Here is a 22,261-nt window from a genome sequence, read left to right as displayed (position 1 = left end):
CCGTTAAACTTGATCTAGAGTATTTGGAGTACCTAGAAAATAAATTTTATTATTTTTCGATATCATTTGCCTAGTGATTGAATGGGCTCAAAATCAATAAATTTCAATGGTCGTAGTGAGCCGTTTGCAAGTTTAACGGTGTAGAAATATCCAAATCACGTGAAATTTTGATAGAAAATTCTTTATACTATATAAAACAAAATCAATATCTTTGATTTAAAATTTTAATGTCATATTATTACATTTTGTAAGATTTTTATTTTCAGCCATTGATTTTGAGCCCCTTCGTTCACTAGGCAAATGATATCGTAAAATNTTATACTATATAAAACAAAATCAATATCTTTGATTTAAAATTTTAATGTCATATTATTACATTTTGTAAGATTTTTATTTTCAGCCGTTGATTTTGAGCCCCTTTGTTCACTAGGCAAATGATATCGTAAAATCATAAAATTTATTTTCTATGTACTTCAAATACTCTAGATCAAGTTTAACGGAGCTGATCGACGATTCGAAAGTAGCAACATCGAAAACGAGCTGGAAGCACGGAAGGCTCCGTGCTTCCGATAGCATAGTAGCCTCACTCTATATATATATATATGTGAGTCAAATGAACTACGTACAGAAAAGATGGCAAAAATGAAAAAGCAAGACTCACTACAGAGGGGCGGGATAAATCATCAGAATCTAGATCGGAGTTTTCCCTTGATTCTTTTTGTGCAGGGGGATCGAGTGAGATATCCTTGTTCGAAAAAGAGACTGCTACAAATAAATAAAATGAGCCGAAGATGAAAATTAAATATGGAAATAGCTCAATTAGTAAGCAGCATACCTTCCAGATGAAGAACCTTACAAAGCGCGTGTGATGCTATCGGAACAAAGATTCGCTCACAAAAGGCGTCACAAGACGCCGTAAAATGAAAATCCATTACTCCCATGTGATTCGGCCCAAAACTTACTAATTTGAAGAAGCGTCGAAGACAATTCCTCATGGCCGAAAGCCGATCAATTTCGGCTGTGCTCTTAGTGGGAGGACGGTTAACAACAGTATTGGCCGTAAAAAATTTGGCCGGTGCCGGGATTGCTTGGACAAATCCAAGTTGATGCGTAGCATACTAAGGAGAATAAACTTATGTACCGGGCATCAATTTAGAATGCGTTTTCAGTCCAACGTGTAGATCTCGCGCAGCTAGTAAAGAAAACCAAACATCTGAATATTCACTGGCCCAAGAAGAAGCTAGTTCACCCTGAATGGCCTCATATCGAATAAGAAGCCAAGGTGGTCCAGTGACGTGTACTGCAAATGGGGACCACGAGATAAGGCGATGAGGACGCGATTCATAAAAAACTTTGCAATAATTGCCGAATTCATATAGGTGGCGTGAGGATATAGGTTTTGGACAGCTGAGAGCCAACCCATAAGTATCAAAATGAGGAGCCGAATCTATATCTAAAGGGGTTCGACACAGAGAAGGAAAATAAATTTGTAAACACATTTGCAAAAACCAGAGAATACCGCAACCAGAACCAATTGCTAAACCCTCTCCGGATGGCAGTGGTTTGATTGAATCAAAAATTTCTCTGTGTACGAAGGCAAGAAAATATACACCTAAGGCTAATTTTTCGCCGTTAGCTAAACCTATGGCGATTAGAACAAAATCTAGATTTATCTTCTGTGAACGAGTACAGAAGAGGTTATGACATAACCAGTAGAGAAGGAAAACAGTGTGCCCCTTCCTAGTAACCGGAGCAGGGGATTGGCCTGCGAACCGATGGATAAACTTGCTATAAATTAGATCAGCTAGATCAAGATAGGCCTCAAAATCGGTCACGCCGTAAGGATTATAGGCCATCGAGAGGGTAATGCCATGAGGGCGCAAACCAACGATTGCTGCTACATCAAGGAGAGTAGGAGTAAGGGGTCCCGCTCTAAAAAAGAAGGTGTTGGAAACAGGGGACCAGAAACAAAGAGCCGCAGCAAAAAGAAAGTTATCGGCTATGGAAGGTGTTCGAGATAATTGAATGACTTCATAAATCCCAATCTTGCGCCAGAGATCGGCATACGACGCTTCCACCTGATCCAACCGAGCGAGATATGCTTCTGAAATACTCGGCCAAGTCCAGAGGCTTTTTCCCGTCGAAGTTGAAGCATACCAAGAGTGAAGATGAATGGGATTAGCCATTAAAGAAAGACCCTCACTTGAGAAAGGAAAATCCTCGGGGATAGGCTCATCTGTAAACGAGAGACCTAAAATAAATCGAGAAGGGTCTGACCCAACATATTGTCTAAGTAAAGTGTAATCGAAAGATGGAGAAGAAGGAAGAAATGGAGCCATTAGAGAAGATGAAAGAAGAAGTAGAAGACAAAGGGAGAAAGGGATTCTTAGGCAAAGACAAAGAAAAAAGAAAAGCGAAAGAAGAAGAGAGAAAAAGGGAAGCGTAGGGAAGAAGAAAATAAAAAAGACAAAAAAAATAAGACCGCCGGATGGAATTCCGAAAACGGCTTTAATGATAACGACACGGCGGCAATAAATGACCTAATAAATGCCACATAAGAGACAAAAGGAATGTGTGGGAGATCGTGGGCGTCAAAGGTGAAAGGACGGCTGAGAGAAAACAGTACAAGGCAATTCGAAATAATGATTTCAAAATTTGCGCCTTTGAAAGAGATTACGTCAGCTATCGAACCATCTGTTCGGGAGCTGCCAAGAGGGCAATTGTTGATGCCAATAAAAATACCACGTGGAAAATTGACGCTCGGCTCGCCAAGGATTTTAAAACCTGACATGTGGTGCGCTGGAAGCACAAAATAAATCACAGCATAACCGCAAGCAGTTTGAGCGGTTAGGATTGGCTTGTAATGGCCCACGAAATTAGGGAAGTGACCGATCGCATACATAACCGAATAACAATGTGCAGAGTATAAATATGCGAGTAACGCCTGGAAGAGAGGTCTTTTCCCAGCGAACAGATGACTACTTTTCTATTTCCATGCATTTTTCTTGCCTTGCTAGGAGTAGTCTATTTGCAATCTTTCTTTTCCTGCATTTACTGCCTTGTCTAGGAGTAGTCTTTAAGTTAGATTTTTGGAGTCTGTATGCCTTACAAGTACACTCTCTTTTGTACGAGTTTCCGACTTTAAATTTCAATATATAAAGGCCATTCGACTCATCAGCCGACCCAAAGCACTGTAAAATATCCTATTCGGTGTATTTAGCGGAACCGATTCTGTAGTATAAGTTTTCGAACTCGGCTGATCCGATCTCTTATCAGCCGAATCGCTTGATCAGGCGAAGGGCGCAGACTTCAAGGGTCATCACGTGAAGCCGTATCAATTCCTTGCATGCACCCCAAAGGAGATCTTTGACCGGGTCAATGGCTTGAGAATTCGGCTCATAGCAGATGCATAGGTTTCCAAAGAATTAATATGAAATTAATGGTTTATTTAATAATAAAAATGCAACAACATTCCCCCTCTCGTTTTTATTATTAAAGATATATGAGAATTTGATGGCCAAAGAAGGACCGCTATACATAATGAAGGTGTGCTTTGCATTGAATATTCACTTAGTGAAATAGTAATCTCTACTCCAGAGCTAGAGTGGTGTCAGACTTAAATTTTGGCTGCTTAGAAAAAATAGGGAGTCACCGCTCACAAATAATAATTCAGGTGTTGACATGAGCTTTATTAGCTAGCACGTTACGGCCTTGTGCTGACCCTAATTTTCATTAGCATATTTGAGAATAGCCCGTTCTCATAGGGAGCGGCCCCACTTCCATGCTCACATAAGTGAAATTCGCCAAGGGTGCTTCTATAATTCTAACACCCTACTCATATGAGCCACAGATTTTATTAAGAGCAAAAACTCAACCTTCTTTTCTTTACAGGATGAATGCACCCACACCATATGGATAGATAAAGATGTGATCACATGAATCTATATATTGTGCATTTTTTACGACCACCATATGATCATTTTTTCCATTGAACCTAATTTTTAGGATCTCTGATCATCGGGTTGGATATTCTCATATGTGGTTCATGATGTTGTGGGTTTCAACCCTATCCCCCTCGATGTGCATAAGATCCTTTCTCTTCCTAAGGCTTTGGCTAATAGATCTGCCAAATTATCAGTAGATTTAACATAATCTACACTGCTAATACCATTTTTCATATATGATCCACAGTACTTCATTTTCTTCTCACGGATCTAAATTTATTGTTATAATAACAGGTTTTTACTCTATCGATTGCAGCAGTGCTATCACAGTGTATTAACATAGATGAAACTAATATTTCCACAAATGAAATCTCAGACAATAAGTCTCTCAACCAACTAGCTTCCTCACTAGCTGAAGCTAAGGCAATAAACTCAGCTTCCATAGTTGAGTTAGCAATGATAGTTTGCCTTTAAGATTTTCAACATATAGCACCACCTACTAAAGTAAAAATATAATTAATAGTAAAGAGAGAATCAACTGATAGGATATTCTAGTCAGTATCACTGTAACCCTAAATCACAGCAGGATACTTCCCATAAAACAAGCCATAAGTTTTGATACCAACAAAATATTTCATCACACGTTCCATAGCATGCCATTGCTTTGTACCCAGTTTGCTTGTAAATCTACTAAGTATCCCTATTGTATATACAATATCAGGTCTCGTGCAATCAGTCGCAAACCGCAATCATACTACCATATTCATTTTGACTCAAAATTATATTTTCACTTTCAATAGTAAATAAATGAACACTCGAATCAAAAAGGGTAGTCACATTCTTGCAATTAAGAAAGTTGTACTTTCTTAAAATTTTCTTAATATAATGTGACTGATCAAGAAAGATTTTAGCTAGTGTTTTGGTAATTTTTATACCCAAAATAAAGTTAGCTTTACTAAGATCCTTCATTTCAAAATAATGATTTAGCATAATTTTTGTCTCATTGATAACATTTAAGTTACATCAAAATATTAGCAAATTATCCACATAAAGGCTAAAAATAACATACAACTTTTCAAAATTTTGTAATAGATGCACTTATCACACTCGTTTAATTTAAAGTCATTCTCAACCATGTAAGAATCAAATTTTTCATGCCATTATCTAGGTGCCTGCCTTAAGCCATACATGGATTTATTTAGCTTGCACACTTTGCTTTCTTTCTCAGGCTCAATGAACCCGATAGGTTGATCCATATAAATTTCTTCATTTAGGTCACTATTCAGACATGGAGTTTTTACATCAATCTAATGAATTTATATGTCATAAATTATAGCAATAGCAATTAGAACTCTGATGGATGTCATTGTAGTAACCGGAGAAAAAGTATCAAAGAAATCTAGATCTTCTTTTTGTTTATAACTTTTTGCGACAAGTCTTACTTTATATTTGTTTATACTCCCATTTGATTTCAACTTCTTTCTGAGTATCCATTTACAACCAACTGTTATACAATCTTAAGGTAAATCCACTAATTTTTATATTTTATTAGAAATTAGAGATTCTATCTCATCAGATACAGCGTCTTTTCAAAAAATTGTATCATTTGAAGATAAAACTTCTTGTAAAACAAGTGAGTTTTTTTCAATATTCAGAACAACATAATCATAACCAAAATCTTTTTCAATTCTATTTCATTTGCTTTTTCTTGGTTCAAAAATATTTTATTGATTTTGTAAAAAAGAGTTTGAAGAACTCAATTTATTTGAAACAATTTTAAAATCTCGACCCCATTATTTTTCGATTTATAAGAAAACTTTTCTTCATAAAAAATAATATTTGTTGATTCACAAATCACATTACTTTCAATGTCTAAATATCTATAGGCTGTATTGTTCAAGGGATATCCAAGAAATACACAAGTGGCAGCTCTAACACCCAATTTGGGTCTTTTAGGGTCTGGTAGCATTATATATGTTAGACAATCCCATACTTTAAGATATCCCAAATTTGGCTTATACCCTTTTCATAATTCAAAAAATGTCACCTTAGACTTCTTATGTGGCATACGATTCAAGACATAACATATAGTTAAAATGGTTTCACCTCAAAGATTTAAGGGTACACCGGTATCAACTATCATAGCATTTGTTAGCTCAATAAGTGTTCTATTTTTTCTCTCAGCTACTCCATTAGAGGCAAGTGAATATAGAGTAGTAGTCTCATGGATAATTTCTAAAGACTAAACAAAAGACTTGAATCCTGTAAATTCATACTCACGATCTCGATCATTTCTAATTCTTTTAATCTTTTTTACCGAATTGGTTTTCTACTTCATGGAGAAAATCTTTAAATTTATCAAAAGTATCATTTTTAGTTTTTAATAAATAAATATAAGTATATTTAGAAAAATCATCGATAAAAGTGATAAAATATTTATTTCCTCCATGTGTTAGAGTACTTTCAAATTCACAAATATCACTGTGAATTAGCTCAAATAATTCGGTACTTCTTTCAATACTTCTATGAGGTCGTTTACTGATTTTTGACTTACTATATGTTTCATATTTGTCAAAATTACTATTCAGTCTGAGAATTAATCCTAATCTTCTCATCAAGTTAACATATCTACTGTTGATATGACACAAACGAGCATGCCAAAAATTCACAGAAGAAAGCATGTATGCAGTAGTAGATGATTCTTTATTCTCAATGTTTAGTTTAAATATTCTGTCGCATGCACAACCTTTACCTACAAACTTTTCATTCTTGAAAATCACATACTGATCAAACTCGATGGTCTTTTTGAAGCCAGCTTTATTAAAAAGAAAATTTGGCATCAAGTTCTTTCTAATCGAGGGTGTATACAACACATCTTTCAAGATAAGTACCTTTCCAAAAAAAAATTTTAACTCAACCTCACCACTCCCTAAAACTTTAGAAGTATGTGAATCACCAAGCATAATACTTCTTGGTTGTTCATAGAGAGTAGATGTTTTAAACCAAGCTTTATTATGATAGATATGCTTGTTGGCACCAGAGTCCGTCCACCATCCTTCAGCATTCTCCACCAAGCATATGTCTGTTATCATCGCCATAAGTGGCTCTTTGGTAATATTAGCTTGAGGTACAGCTTTATATTTTTGAAATTTGCAAATTCGAGTAATATACCCACTTTTGTCACAGACATAGCAAACTATAGAATTTTTCACATGAGAAGGAGGTCTTTTGTCATTTTTCTTAAATTGAGCTCTACCACTATTCTTTCTAATTTTCTTTTTAGGCTTCAAGTATGCATTTCTAAAACGATTGTTATTAGGTAAAGAATTAGAAGATACTAAGTTTACCTTAGTGGCGCTAGCATCATTCTCTTTTGCTTCAAGTGCATCTTGGCCTCTTGCATCCTCTTCCATGTGAATGCGTGCAATTAATGTCTCAAGAGACATCACTTTTTGCTTGTGCCCAAGGGTTTTTTGAAATTCCCTCCATGATGGTGGTAGCTTGTCGATGATCCTTAATACAATCAAGTTATCTCCAAACTTGACTCTTTTAGATTGAACTTCATGGATAATCATCTGAAAGTCTTGAACTTACTCCACTACGGACTTTCCTTCGACCATCTGGTAGTGAAAGAAGCGATTAGCGGCATACTTCTTACACCGGCTTGTTCTGTACTATATTTAAGCTGCCAGCTCGTTCTGTATTATATTTAAGCTGCAATGCCTTCCAAATCTTCTTTACAGAGGAGTAAGTATTTTCATAATAATCATATAACTGATTTGAAAGGCAGTTAAGAAGATAATACCAACAGTTATACTCATTCTTCTCATATTTTTTTGTTTTCTCGTAGTGTTCGAGAAGTTCGTCATCGTTCATATCGTCAGTATTGATTTTCTTTGGGTTCTTCTTCGTGAGGACGTATGTAACTTTAAGTGGATTAAGATAGAATAACACTTTTTCTTTCCACCTCTTGAAGTGGCATCTTTGAAGCAGAAGGGCTTGTTGAGATCTTCGACAGTATCGTTTAACTTTTTTCGCTTGTAGCCTCCATCTTTGAATCTCTTTAAAATTGTTGGTGTGTATATTCAAAAAAATAAAGGTTAGTTACAAAATAATATAAAAAGTGTCGACGAGTCGATCAAACCGAGGTATGAAATTCTCGCTATCTCTAAGGATATTCAAGCCCTCTGCAGTTGGCAAAACCATTGAACCGATGCAGTAGAGTACTGATTTGTCCCCTCCAGGATACAACAGCTCGACCCTTGTTGTGTGGCTTCATCAACTTTGCACAAATATATGAGACCAAAACTCACCAAAAGAAACACCTTTTTTTAGCCTTTTCTATCTCAAGTAGAATATAGATTAGTGATATTGTAATTTTCGTTGTTTTTCAAAGCGTAGAGTAGCTCTCAATTTATAGGCTGATAGGAGTTACATAGCAATTAGTATAGCATAAATTCACATGTTGTGAGTTATAGGATTAAAGAAACTTGAAATTTAAAGTAGACAATTACCAAAAGTTTAGAAAAGCTTTGCAACTCATAAATGCGTAGGTTTCCAAAGAATTAATATGAAATCAATAGTTTATTTAATAATAAAAATGTAACAATAAGTTGTGTTGTACATATAAAAAAAGGGTAATTGCTTATATACCCCTGAAAAGTTTTCGACTTTCTAATTTACCCTTCTTAGAAGGCTAATATTAAAAATACCTTTTTTACGTTCTAACCTATTTCTAATATACCCCTAGAGTTAAAATATGTTAATGAACTATATTATGTCTATAAAATTACTATTTTGCCATTTTAAATATACTCTTCTACCATCACCGACTTTTCTTATTTGCCCTTAAGTTAGGAGTACACAAAATATTTTAATTTTTGGTCTTTTTCAAATATATCCTTCTACCATCACCAATATTTTTTATTTGCTCTTAAGTTAATGGCAAAAGTGGTATTTTATTTTTTTTTTAATTGTGGTAGATATTTAGCTCACTTTTAATCCAAGTTAACTTAACGAATGGTAACTGTAGGGGTATTTTGGAATAACGGAAGAATATATGAGGGGTATATTGGAAAGAAAAAAAGGAGTAAATGAGATATTTTCAAAGTTTTAAAGGGTATATAGGTAATTATCCCTATAAAAATTGATCAATATCTTTAATTGGTGAGTATAATAAGTTATATATAACCAATATTCATAATATTTGATTAAAATTTTTAAAAGAACATTATAAGATCTTATTGGGATCAATAAAACTAAATAAATCTGTACCAAAATATGTCATTAAGAGGTAATGCATATTTATTGGCACGCAAGCGTGCCACGTGTTTGTATGGAAACGTGTCTATTTGTACCGTGTCAAGCAAGCAACAGTACATCTCCGTGCCACGCTATTATAATTCTTGAGTTTTAGATTTCACTGCACATTCGTCATTCCTTTAATTCATAAAATAACATTTTAATTATTTATTTTATTTTGTACATTAGTCACTTTAAATTAACATTAATTTATCCTATAATTATTATCTAGTTGTTGGCTTCAATTTGTTCATACACATATACACAACAAATTCATGGTGCTCGTTGAGAACTTCTCATTTTTTTTTTACCAATTTGCATAAAAAATCCACAAGTTTTGAGCTGTTGCAAAACTGGGCCACATTTTTTAATTTTGCAGATTCGGGCCAGATTTTTCGCCATCGGACGAAAATACCCTTATTCCTTTTCTTTCTCTCTCTTTTTTTCTCTCNAAACTGGGACACATTTTTCAATTTTGTAGATTCGGGTCGGATTTTTCGCCATCGGATGAAAATACTCTTATTTCTTTTCTTTCTCTCTCTTTTTTTTTGCACTCTCTTCTTTTTTTTCGTTCATTATTTTTTTTGCTTTGGCGTGCCCTCCGCTGAACCCCCGCTGCCGCGCTCGTGCTCGCCGTCGCCGCCACCGGCTGCCGCGCCGCCACGCTCGTGTTCGCCTACCTCTACTACCAGCCCTGCCTCCCCACCTTCCTCTTCCTCTTTGTCCGACCCCACCGCGCCCGGATCTCTCTCTGATCCTGCCACCCGCGCCGCTGCCGCCACCCGCGCCATTGCCGCTGCCACATCCCACCGTCTCCGCTCCGCCGCGCTTCGCTGCCGCCGCCGCTAGGAGCACGCATCCCACACGATGCTGCGGCCGCCACCCGTGCCGCTGCCACTGCCGCATCCCACCTTCTCCACTCCGCCGCGCCACGCTTCGCTGCCGCCAGGGGCCGGCATCCTACCTTATTCATAGAGCAGGGAGGAGACGGAGGAGAAAGAAGAAGGAAGAAGAGGAAGAAAAAAATAGTGTAAATTGGAGGAGGAAGAAGAAGAAAAATAGTAAATTTCACCTTAATGGTGCAAAATTGGGCAAAATTGGGCCAATTTTGGCGAGAATTGCACAATTTTGCACAATTTTGCCTAATTTTATACTATTTTGTCTAAAATTGTACAATTTTTCTTTTCCTCCTCTTCCTTCTTTCTTTTTTACACCATTACACTATTTTTTACACCTTAAAAAATTATATTTTTTGGACACTCTCATCTCCCTCGCCGGAGAGTAGTCCTCGAGGGAGATGACGGCGTCCTTGCCCTCGACGCCTATCTTGTAGGAAAAGAAGATGCCGCCGGCGAGGAATCCGAAGATCATCTCGAGCATGAGGCCGATGGCGACGATGGTCTTGAGGTGCCTGCGGAGGCCGAAGATGAGGAATCCGCCACCGGAGGAGGAGGATGAGGAGGGCTTGGAGGAGGGTGAGAGGAAGGAGGGGGGCGATGATGAGGCGAGGGAGGCGAGGATGGCGATGAAGGGGAGCAGGGTGAGGCGCTCGCAGGCGAGGACGAAGAGGAAGGAGGAGGCGAGCCAGCGGAGAAGGGCGGGGAAGGAAGGGGAGGCAGGGAGGGTGCGGCGGAGGAGGGCGGCGCGGGCATGTGTGAGGGTGGAGGCGGAGGAGTGGAGGGCGGCGGAGGGGAGGGCGAGTAGGGTCGGGGCGAGGAGAAAAATAACGAAGGAAAAAAAAAAGAGACAGAAAGAAAAGGAAAAAGGGTATTTTCGTCCGATGGTGAAAAATCCGGCCCGAATCTGCAAAATTGAAAAAGGTGACCCAGTTTTGCAAAAGCTCAAAGCTTATGGATTTTTTTATGCAAAATGGCCTTTTTTTTTTCTAGTGCTTCTTAATTAATTAATTAATAGGGAGATCTGTACATTGGTAGAGTTGTACAGGTCAGTTACTTGCCTTCGATTTTGTTCTTCAAAAATTTTATTTTTGAATGTCAAAATAAGCATCAAATAATATCACACTTAGTATAAAAATTTTGGATTGTAATTAGAAGCTAGAAATATGGTCAAATGTATGCTAGAATATAATAGTATATTTAGTTGTAATCTCGATGGATCATTAATTTGTTATACTGTATACACAAAAATCAAAAAATAAAAATACAGAAAGAAGATATTGAAATTTACGTAATTCGACAATTACCTACGTCTATAAAAATAACGAAAGAAATGTATACACTAAGTAAAAAAAAAAAACTATAAGCTTATACCCCCTCGTGTTTTCTTCAAATAAAAAATAAAAAGATTATGGTAAGGCATATCTTTTTCTTTTCAACGAAAAAATCAAACAGCCGAATTAAAAAAACTTTCTAAACAAAAAGTCCTAATCGAGAAGGGTAAATTAGTTAGAGAAGCACAAAAACTTTTGACTAAAATCTTTTATACATTAATTTGCTTTGAAAGATGGATCCAAAATTGGTTAGGCAACTGGTCACCAACTTCCACTCTGTAGCCGAGCTCCAGCCGCCCGCTTTACGCTTAGGTCCTGCATGCGCATCTTCTGCCGTAGTACAGCTATTCTTCATGAAGACGGACCAATATGTCTTCTCCTTGCGCTGCTCGTGCGCGCGCTCTGCTGCCGATTTCAAACCGCCGACCAAAATTGATTAGCGGGCACGCGCAGTCGGTTCACACCCTTATGAAGACGAATCATTTTGCCCCCTCCTTACGCTGCCGTAGGCACGACAACTTTCTGCCGCGCCGAGAATCAATTAGCCGGCACACTCGGTTCGCGCCCCGCACGGCATATCATTTCCCCGTCCCCGCCCGTCTTTTTTTTTAGGGCAATTGTTTATATACTCCTAAACAATTTTCAACTTTCTAATTTGTTTTTCTGAGAAAAATAATATTAAAAATATATTTTTTACGTTCCAAATTATTTCAAATATATTTCTAGAGTTAAATTCTGTTAGTGAACGATTAGTAATAATCGTTATCTCTATTAAATTACTATTTTGCCCTTTTAAATATATTTTTTTGCCATCACCAATTTTTTTTTTTATTTAATCTTAAGTTATGGATAAGAAAATTATTTTGATTTTTACTCTTTTCAAATATATACTTCTACCAATATCAACTTTTTTTTTTTTTGCTCTTAAATTAAGGGCAAAAGAGATATTTTGATATTTTTTAAGGGTTAATTGCATATAGATTTCCGCAAACATGATGAATTGCAGATATATTCCTGTAAAGTTCAACTTTTATAAGTTATTCCTACAAAAGTCCTAATGTATTCAGATATGTCCTTACCGTTAAGATCCGTTAAAGAAATTTAATTAACCACGGTTGAAATACTTAATCATGATTAATTAATACGGTAATTGACAATTTTATCCTTCTTCTTCTTCCTCTTCCTCTCCCTCTTCATCTTCTTCTTCTTCTTCTTCTTCTCCGTCTTCTTCTTCCTATCCTCCTTTTCTCCTCCTTCTTCTTCCTTTTTCTTTTCCTCCTCTTTCTTCGAATCGGCCGCACCTTCGCCCTCCGCCTCGTCGCTGCGGGCCTCAGCCTCATCCTCGTTGGCCGCAACTCCGACAAGCTCCGCGAAGTCACCACCGCCGCCGCCCGCTCCAGCAACCCGAAAAGGAAGAGAAAGGGAAAAAGGGACATTTGTGATGCATTTTTGCAAACATATACCGGCTGAAGCTTTTGAAGGGATATATTTGTGAGGGAAAAAATATCATTTCGTGAACCTACTGTTAAAAAATAAACAGCTCTCTAACGGATGGTAACCAAAGGGATATATCTGAATACATTAGAACTTTTGTAGGGATAACTTATGAAAGTTGAATTTTGTAGGTATATATGGGAAAACTTCAAAACCTGTAAGGACTGAGATTTTGACAGTGCAATTAGACTCTCTGTTGACGATGTTTATGTGTGTAATTTAATTACATAAGCACACGTCAAATTTCAGGCAAAACCGAGCTAAAGTGGAGAAGTTATGAGACCCGGAAGTTCGACTTAAGTGAATAGTAACTCCGGTTTTCCGGAGAAGCCACGAAGCAAACTTGGCCTCTGGCGCGTACAGACCTCCGAACATAGTGGTCCAATAGCTCGTTTCGAACCTCTCGACTATACTGGAACCATTGGCGCTGACAGAATCGGATTCTGATGCACGGTTATCGAGAAAAAGGGATTTTATCAAAAAGAGGGTTCCCGCTCTTTGCTATTCGTGCGTTTTAAAGCTCCGCGTGCTCTGTGCTTGTGACCTGGGGTTAGGTGAGAGTTGTTTCTGATACCTACTGGTGGTAGGGAATTCAAATTTGAATTTGAATTAAAGGTTTTAGAGTTTATGCTTGGGTATATGTGCGATATACGGATTAATTAGAGAGCGGATGGGTTTCGTCGTGAATCCGTGACCAAATCGGACGAAACAAAAATCCGACATGCTGAACGCAATGGTGCGGTCGGATCAAAAATCCGACGGACGGATCTCCGGGAGTTACAAAATGTTCGCTGAGGGGTCAAAGCGGCTAAACGGATAAATCGCGGAAAGACCCTATATTTTATGTGTCATTTCGCGTGATATCGAATGTGGAGGGTCTTGTGTGCATAATTCACTTGCTGGCAGGGGGCTGGATTGTAAATAATAGACTTTGGAGGGGTTCCTCGCAAAGTGACACTTGGCATAAATCGGGCATCTAGGGTTTCCCATTATTCTTTTGGCTGCCATAATCACCTGACTAACCCTAGCCGCCCCACCTCCTCCCTGCCCAATCAGTGCGCACGCCCCGGCCGCCGACGAGCAGCTCCGGCCGCCGAAAAAGGCACCCCGGTCATCTCTCGATTCCCCTCTAGCCCGGACAAGCCGCGTCTTCGATCGTTGTGCTCGGGGGAACGTCAAAGCCCGAGCACCATCTCCCCCAGGCCGAGACCAAGCTCCGGCGCCCTTCCCCGCCGTCCCCCGTCGTCCCCGCGCGCCGCCGGCCGCCGTCCAGGCTCCCTGCGGCCACCTGCGTCACCCAGGCCGAGCCTGGGTGATCTCGGTATCCCCGAGCCGCCGACGCCTCCCCTCGGCCGCGCCGCCCTCCTGTCGGCCCCGGCAACCTCCGGCAACCCGGCGCGCTCGTTCCCCCGCCGTCCCCGCGCGCCGCCGGCCGCCGCTGGGACAACCTGCGGCCGCCCAGACCTGTGCGGGCCGAGGTTGGGCCCGCTCGGCTTCCACGTTTCGCCGCCGCCCACCGAGGGGTGCACCGCCTTACCCTCGACCTCCGCCGCCGGTTCGTCCCCGTCCCGACCTCCTCCGGCCGCCGCCGCGCCGCCGGGAAGAGCAAACCCGAGAGAGAGTGGGTGGCGTGGATCTCTGCCGCCGCGCCACCGGTTGCCGCCCGCCGCCGGCCATCACCATCCCCGGACCTCCCGGACCGAGTGCTCCCTCCTCCGGCCGGACCGCCCGCTTCCCGGCCGCCGGCGACCATCCCTAGCTCCCACTGCACTGGTAAGGCTGTTTTTACATTCCAGCACAGTAATTTAGCGTTCCGGCCACCTTTCCGGTGATCCGACGAGTCCCCGACACCCCGGGAAGTGAGCACGATGATCTAGGGTTCGTGCTGAACATCGTGCTCACCTCCGACAGCGGCAAAGATGCCCTGGTTATTTAGTTAGTCGCGATCTTCGCGCTGTGCGCGCAGTTTAACAGATCTTCGCACCGTTCGTACGCGCACCGCAGCAGCCGGCAGTGCTCCGAAAGGTGAGCACGGCCTCCGTCATGCTGAAATCTGTCGGCGAGTATGACAGTCTGATTAATTGACCTCTGGTTTGCGTAGACGGACAATAAAAGCCCGAAAAACACATGAAATAATGTGATTTCTTGGAATCGGGAGGGCTTTTATGCAATTCTGGTTGTTGCGGCTGCTGTTGGCAGCATGGGTAGGCTGTGGGTGACCTCTGGACTGATTATCCAAGGCCCCAGACCTTTGAGAAGATCGAAAATGTATTTCCGGTGCGTTTGTCGGCAAAATCCGCCGACGGAACGCGGTTTTGGTTCGGAATTATTCCGACGGTGCTTCGTGAGCTATTGTGTAGTCGCTGAGCCTTGTTGGCTGGTCACCATCATTACATTGTGGGTTCGGTGATGATGGGTGAGCGACGGTGGGTTCCGGTGTCGAAATAGACACTTCCGGGAACCCGGATTCGTACAACTATCCGGTGATAGTTGTGTAGTGTTGTTATCTTGTGTTTGCTGCCAAAACATCCAAATTGGAGTGTTTTGGAGCAGCAGATGACTCGTGACACGAGTCGGTGAGTTTCGGGACACTTAGTGGGTCCCGACGGCGTCCCGGTGTGGTTTTCGGGACTTCCGGCGTATTACGACGATCGGTTCAGGAAACCGATTCTCCGTGGGTTTATTTGTGGGGTTTTGCTTTTAGGGTTTCTTAGCTGAGGGTTAGATACTAACCCGGTGGACCCTCTGTAGGTCCGGTTGACATTCTTTTACAGTCAGGAGACAGGCGCGACAGTTGTACAGGTGGGTACTTCGATCCGACGTCGGTACAGTGGTGCACGTTCGGTGATGGTTCCTTACCCTTGCTCCTTTGTTATTATCCATGCATTCATATATATTGAGCTTTGCACCTCTGTTGTTTACATTACACCCACGTCGTTTGATTATACTCTACTCGTTGTTTACATGCTTAGTATCCTGAGTAGGAGTAGAGTAGTTCTATCCGCATCCGTATCGGTTGACCTAGTTGGTCTGTTGAGCATCCGTATCTGTTGACCTAGTTGGTCTGTTCTGCATTCCTCTACTCAGTTAGTTCCAGGTTGATATCATGCTTAGGAGTAGAGTTGACTTATCTGTTCACTATATCTGTGATTTGGGTTGGGCGGTTCTCCTATGTTGATATCATATTGAGCCTTGCACCTGCATTTATATTTGCATTTCTCTACTCAGCTATTTCCATGTTGATATCATGTTTAGGAGTAGAGTTGACTTATCTGTTCTATCTATATCTGTGATTTGGTTGGGCGGTTCCCCATTTGATATCTACGACCTATTCGGTCGAGTTGCTACAGTTCTATCTTGACATACGTAGCCGATTAGTTGCTGATGGCCTATACGGTCGGTGTGCCCTGAGGGGCTGGATTGTCGGCTAGTTGCCGATGGATGATCTTTGAGCATACTACATTGATCGCCACTGCAGGTACGCATTTCACGAACACCAGCGGTCTGATCCACCGCAAGAGGGTGTTCTTTTCCGGAAAAGTGGTTGGATTGCCAACCCGTGAGCCCAGGGGCTTTATTGCGAGGGTATATGCTTCTGACCCAGGGGCTTCATTGCGAGGGTCAGGTACTGTGCTTCTGACCCAGGGGCTTCATTGCGAGGGTCAGGTGCAGGTTGAGCAGTGTGGCATGGGCCTGAGGTCTTCGGACCAATAGGGCAGCGAGATTGGGTACTTTTGAGCTTATCGTCAGTTGACGCATGCATACAGTAGCTGTAGTGTTTATTTTCAGTACATCCTTATCTGTTTATTGTAGCTACTGTTTTATTTACCTGCATCTATACTTGTCAGCTCCTTACTTATCAGCATCTTTACTTACCAGCACTTATGTCTATCTAGTTCTCCGTGTTGTTGTATAGCTCTCTTCCTGATCCGGTGAGTACTCCTCGCCTTCTTCGGCTTGCGGTACCCACTGGGAGGGGAGACATGTTTACATGTTCTCACCTCCCCCACCATTTTTCAGGTATCGCGGGCGATGAGTAGTGGGACGAGACGTGAGGTACGTGTGTAGCGGTCGATAGAGCTTCCGACCCAGGTTATTTCGATTTAGCTATTACCCTTTATTACTTCTGATGATATATATAGCTTAGTCGGTTTACATGGTTCAGTTCTGTTTTATTATCTGGATTTTCAACGGGTTTTGGAATGAACTAAAAGATTGGTGTTTTCTCGAAATAAAACAGTTTTCTACCCCTCGTGGTAGCTGGTTTTGAAAAAGAATGGTTCCCGTGTGGGGAACAGTTTTCAAATTAAATTTTCTGTGGTTTTTATGGATTTAGTATTTCAAAATCAGTTTCCAGGTAGGAAACATTTTAACTGATAGATGTGGAATGTTTTCATAACTCAAGTATCATATCTGTGTGTGTGAATGGAATGGATGAATGTTATCTCTCTTGTTCATCTGGTTGTGGTTGTGTGTGTATCTATACTCTGTTGTACTTGTGCGACGCCGTGCAAATACAGGGGAGATTCTGTCCGTGGGAACAGTGGATTCCCTGTGTTTGTGGCGGATCTGGCACTCTGGGGTCAGGTTTTCAAAAAAAAAATTTATAGCTAATTTTCCGCTGTGCTTTTGAACAAATAAAAGGACCCCGGGGCGTGACAAAACCACCCCCCTGTGGTTTCGTAGTTTCTCACTTTGCCCCCATGTGGTTTAAAGTGTATCAATTTGCCCCTCTGTGGTTTCGTTTTTATCTTTTCGGTAGCTTTTTCGTTAATATTTCGTTAAATTATATACAAAAAACTTCAGATATCCATCTAGATTTATCAAATATTCACTTTAGTACCCTTTAATTTTAACTTTATTACTGATTTAAGGGAAAAAAATAATGAAATTGATAAGAAAAGAGAAAAACAAAACCACAGGGGGGCCAAGTGAGAAACTACAAAACCACAGGGGGGGTTTTTGAAGTTTTTTCGGTATATATTTGCAATTCACCATATTTACGGAAACCAGTATGCAATTAACCATTTTTTTAAAATTCTGATAGACATTTAACTCATGTCTAATCTGTGATAACTTAACGGAACGAAAGAACATGCGAGAGATATATTGGAAAAAAAGAAATAAATTAGATATTTCCAAAGTTTTGACAACTATATTGGCAATTGATTTTTTTTTTGTTTTTTGTTTTTTGTTTTGTTTTGTTTTGTCTGCTATAAATACAGCTACTTGTCGTCATCAAATTTGCACAAACACAAAAACATGGATCTCGCGAGTCTCTCAGGGGCCGTTTGGTTGGATGTAGTTGCAGAAACAGTGTAGTTGGAAATACATGCAGTTGCAAATGCTACAGTTATAACTACACCTAGTCTGTTTGGTTTTACGCAGTTGCAACTGCTGCAGTTACATTTCTTCTGTTTGGTAATATGAAGCTGATAGTTGTATTTATGAATTTTGTCACATCTTCAGATAGAGTGGTGAGGTTACCTTCACTAAACATAAAATAATTGTATAAATTTATTAATTATTTAAATTTACTATTTATAAATAAATAAGTAGATATATATAATATTTTTATATTTTTCAATAATTCTTCAACTTATTAATCGACACATTTAAAATTTTTAATTTATTTAATTTTAATATGTAAATCAAACTTTAAAAATTTAAACGATTCTCTCATTTTTTTTTTCAAATTTAATAATTATAATTAATTAAAATTTATTAAATTAACATACACTATCACATTCTATAAAAATTTAGAAAAAAAAAACTATATTTATATTTTAAATAAAATAAATTTAAAAAAATTAATTTTTTGCACAAAGCTTGTATTGTCTAAAAAATTTTATTAGTATGAGTTTATTTATAAGTATTTTTATTTACCTATATACATATATTATTTATTTATTTAGCTATTTATTTATTTATTTATTATTATTAATTTGTGGGTGATCCTATCCCTCACCAACTGCTGCAGTTGGAACTACGACCAATTTGGATGTAGTTCCAACTGCAGCATTTGGGCCTTCTTGTGCAGTTGGAACTGCAGCAGTTGAACTCAACTACACTAAACCAAACAAAGGAATTGTAGCTGCACGCATTTGCAAATGCGTACAACCAAACAGCCCCTCAGTGCTTCTCATCTCTCTATTGTTTCTTATAGTACTTGCAAAGAAACTTATTGTGCTTGCAATAAGAAGTAAAGGACCGGCGAGAAGGTTTCCTCCGGGGCCGCCGCCTCTTCCCATAATCGGAAACCTCCGAGAGCTTGGATCTTTGCCCCACCGATCCCTCCGAGAGCTCTCGGAGATCTACGGGCCGCTCATGCGTCTAAAACTCGGCCTGGTCTCGACTATCGTGGTCTCCTTCGCTTTGATTGCCGAAGAAGTCTTAAAGACTCAAGACAAAACTTTTTGTTTCAGACCTCCTCTTAGCTCTCTAAGGAAGGTCTTTTACGGCGGGCTCGACATTGCGTTCACTCCTTACACTGCCTATTTGAAGTATGCTAAGAAAATTTGCGTCACGGAGCTTTTATGCTCGCCGAGAGTGCAATTGTTTCGACCGATAAGGGAGGGGGAGGTCGGTATCCTCGTAAAGACAATACTACGGTCGCGATCGCGGTCGGAACACAGCTTGGTTAACTTGAGTGAGATGTTCCTTTGCTTGCTTAACAACATCACGTGCCGGCAAGTGCTAGGGAGGCGGTTCGCGGCGGAGGGGGAGTGTGGGCGGAGTCGGTTCCACGACATGGTGACGGAATGGACCGACATGATGGGCCACTTCAATCTCGGGGAGTTCTTCCCGTCTTTGGAGTGGATCAACTTGCTTTCTGGCTTGCACGGCAGGTTCGCGGAGAATTTTCGAGCCGTTGATGCTTTCCTCAACGAAGTCGTCGAAGCCCGCATGGCCGAGCACGAGGAGGATGGCCGTGAGGCCGATCGCGGTTATATAATCGATGCTCTTCTGAAGATTCAAGATGATCGCCACCAGGGGCGGAGCTATTGAGGGGCTGAGGGGGGCCATGGCCCCCCCCAACATTTTTATAATTTACATAATAGTCCTTTATATATAAGCAATTTTAAAAAAAATTTTTATTTAATTTTAAAAGTATGATAAGTAATCTGTTTTTTTTTAAAAAAATTTGACGCTAATATAATACTCTCTCAATTTTGAGTTTATTTTATTTTTTATTTAGTACGTTCATAATTTCTAATTATTTTAGATAATTTTTTATTTAATTAAATTAAAAATTATATTAAAGTTAATAGCTCTGTTAACTAATAGTTATTTATCGTCACAATTATATTTAGTAAAAATTAAAAAATTAAATCATTCACTGAATTATTATTAGATTTAGTAAATTTCAAAGTTATTTGAGTGAAATAATATAAATAAAATAATTAAAAGTTAAGTATAAATAAAAAAGGGGTAATGCCATTTTACACTAATTATTTAGTCAATATATTTTCTCATCAAAAATTTAACTAGGTAAACCTTGTTTGTTTGCTAAAATTTTGATTTGTACGTATTTTGGCCCCCCTCATAATCGAATGCTAGCTTCGTCCCTGATCGCCACGGCAAATTTCGCCTTTCGAAAGACAATGTTAAGGCAATTCTCATGGTGAGCGAATTTCGCCAACAACACCCCTTTGCCCTTAATGTTTTCAAAATTAAAAACAAAAATATCAAAGTATAAGAATATTCATGATCAGGAGATAATGTTTAAATCTTTTTATATAAAGTTACTACAATATATAATAACGCATGCACTTGGTAATTATTCATCCAATATGAGAAAGAAAAGGAAAAAACACACAAAATCGCGCAATTTCGATTTTTTATTGGCTTAATTATGCTTTAAATCCTGCTGCATAAGCTAGCATTGAAAATAAGGCTTCGTCATCTTCTGTAGGATTTGTTCATTGCTGGGACCGACACCGGCACCGTCACACTGGAGTGGGGAATGTCCGAACTAGTAAGGAATCCGCGCGTAATGAGAAAGGCCCAGAATGAAGTAAGATCTATAATCAGGCCGGCGAAAAAAGTGGTAGAAGAGGTTGATCTCCGCAAACTCGCATACCTCAAGCTAGTAGTAAAGGAGATCTTGAGATTGCACCCTCCCACGGCTTTCCTGCTCCCCCGCGAAAGCCGAAAGGAGTGCCAAATTAACGGCTACAATATACTGCCGAACACGAGGGCTATGATCAATGTATGGGCTGTACAACGAGATCCGAGGATATGGGGTCGTGACGCGGAGGATTTTCCCGGAGAGGTTCGAGAACAGCAGGGTCGAGTTCAAGGGGCAACACTTTGCGCTCATACCGTTCGGGTCCGGTCGGAGAGGGTGCCCGGGGATCGCCATGGGTACAACTGTTGTAGAGCTCGCGCTTGCGAACCTTCTCCACGCCTTTGATTGGTCTATGCCCAAGGGGGCCGGCGGTGAGGAGCTCGACATGGATGAATCTTTTGGAATTGTTGTACGTCGAAAATCGCCTCTTTTTCTTCGAGCTGTACGAATTGAATTAGCAACAGATGAACCCTCAAATTCTCATCTGGAATAACAGCTTGTTCGATCGTCAAACATTTTCGAGCTATAAACTATTAGTAATTAAACCTTGAAAAAAAATACAAAAAAATAAATTAAGCTCGCCGAACTGTGTGATATATATCCTTGTGAGCTTTTTTTTTCCATAGTGATTAACTAGCGAAAAACCAACCTTTCTTTGCGAGCTCCTATCCAAAATGTTGTATAATATAAACTATTTTATATATAGGACTATATATATATATATATATATATATATGTATATATATATATATATATAAGCGTAATGAATCTTTTTGGTATTATATCCATGTAAATATACGTCTTTAATTTTGAAGCGTCTCCACTTCAAAGTTGCACAATGTACATGCATGCTATTGTACGTGGATCTAATTTGGATCTAATTCACGGACCGTTTACGTAAAATTTTATAAGATATTTTAGATTCAGGGCTAGAGCCTGTTTGGTAACTACTGAAAGATAAACTAGAATTTTGTTTCATACTATATTTGGTATTCTCAAAGACTCTATACTTTATAAAAAAAATTATAGTGTTTTAGACTTTTAGTTTATCTTCTAAAAAATTACTCTTTTTTTATTTTTACGTAAGATAAAATTTAAAAAAGTTAAATCCATCAAAACATAATTAAAGACATAAGAATCAAGCACCATCAAAATGCAAAAAAAAAATAAAAAATAAAAATAAAAAATCATTTACGCTTGCATTAATAGTTGATCGAAAAG

The 22,261-nt window shown here is 39.5% G+C and overlaps 1 pseudogene; it reads left to right on the top strand.

Moving 5' to 3' along the window:
- Positions 10,588-21,533, top strand: LOC109722781 (annotated as a pseudogene).

This window comes from Ananas comosus, linkage group 1 (assembly GCF_001540865.1).
Source record: "Ananas comosus cultivar F153 linkage group 1, ASM154086v1, whole genome shotgun sequence".
In the NCBI taxonomy this organism is placed as follows: Eukaryota; Viridiplantae; Streptophyta; class Magnoliopsida; order Poales; family Bromeliaceae; genus Ananas; species Ananas comosus.
This window is presented reverse-complemented; position numbering and strand designations above follow the sequence as displayed.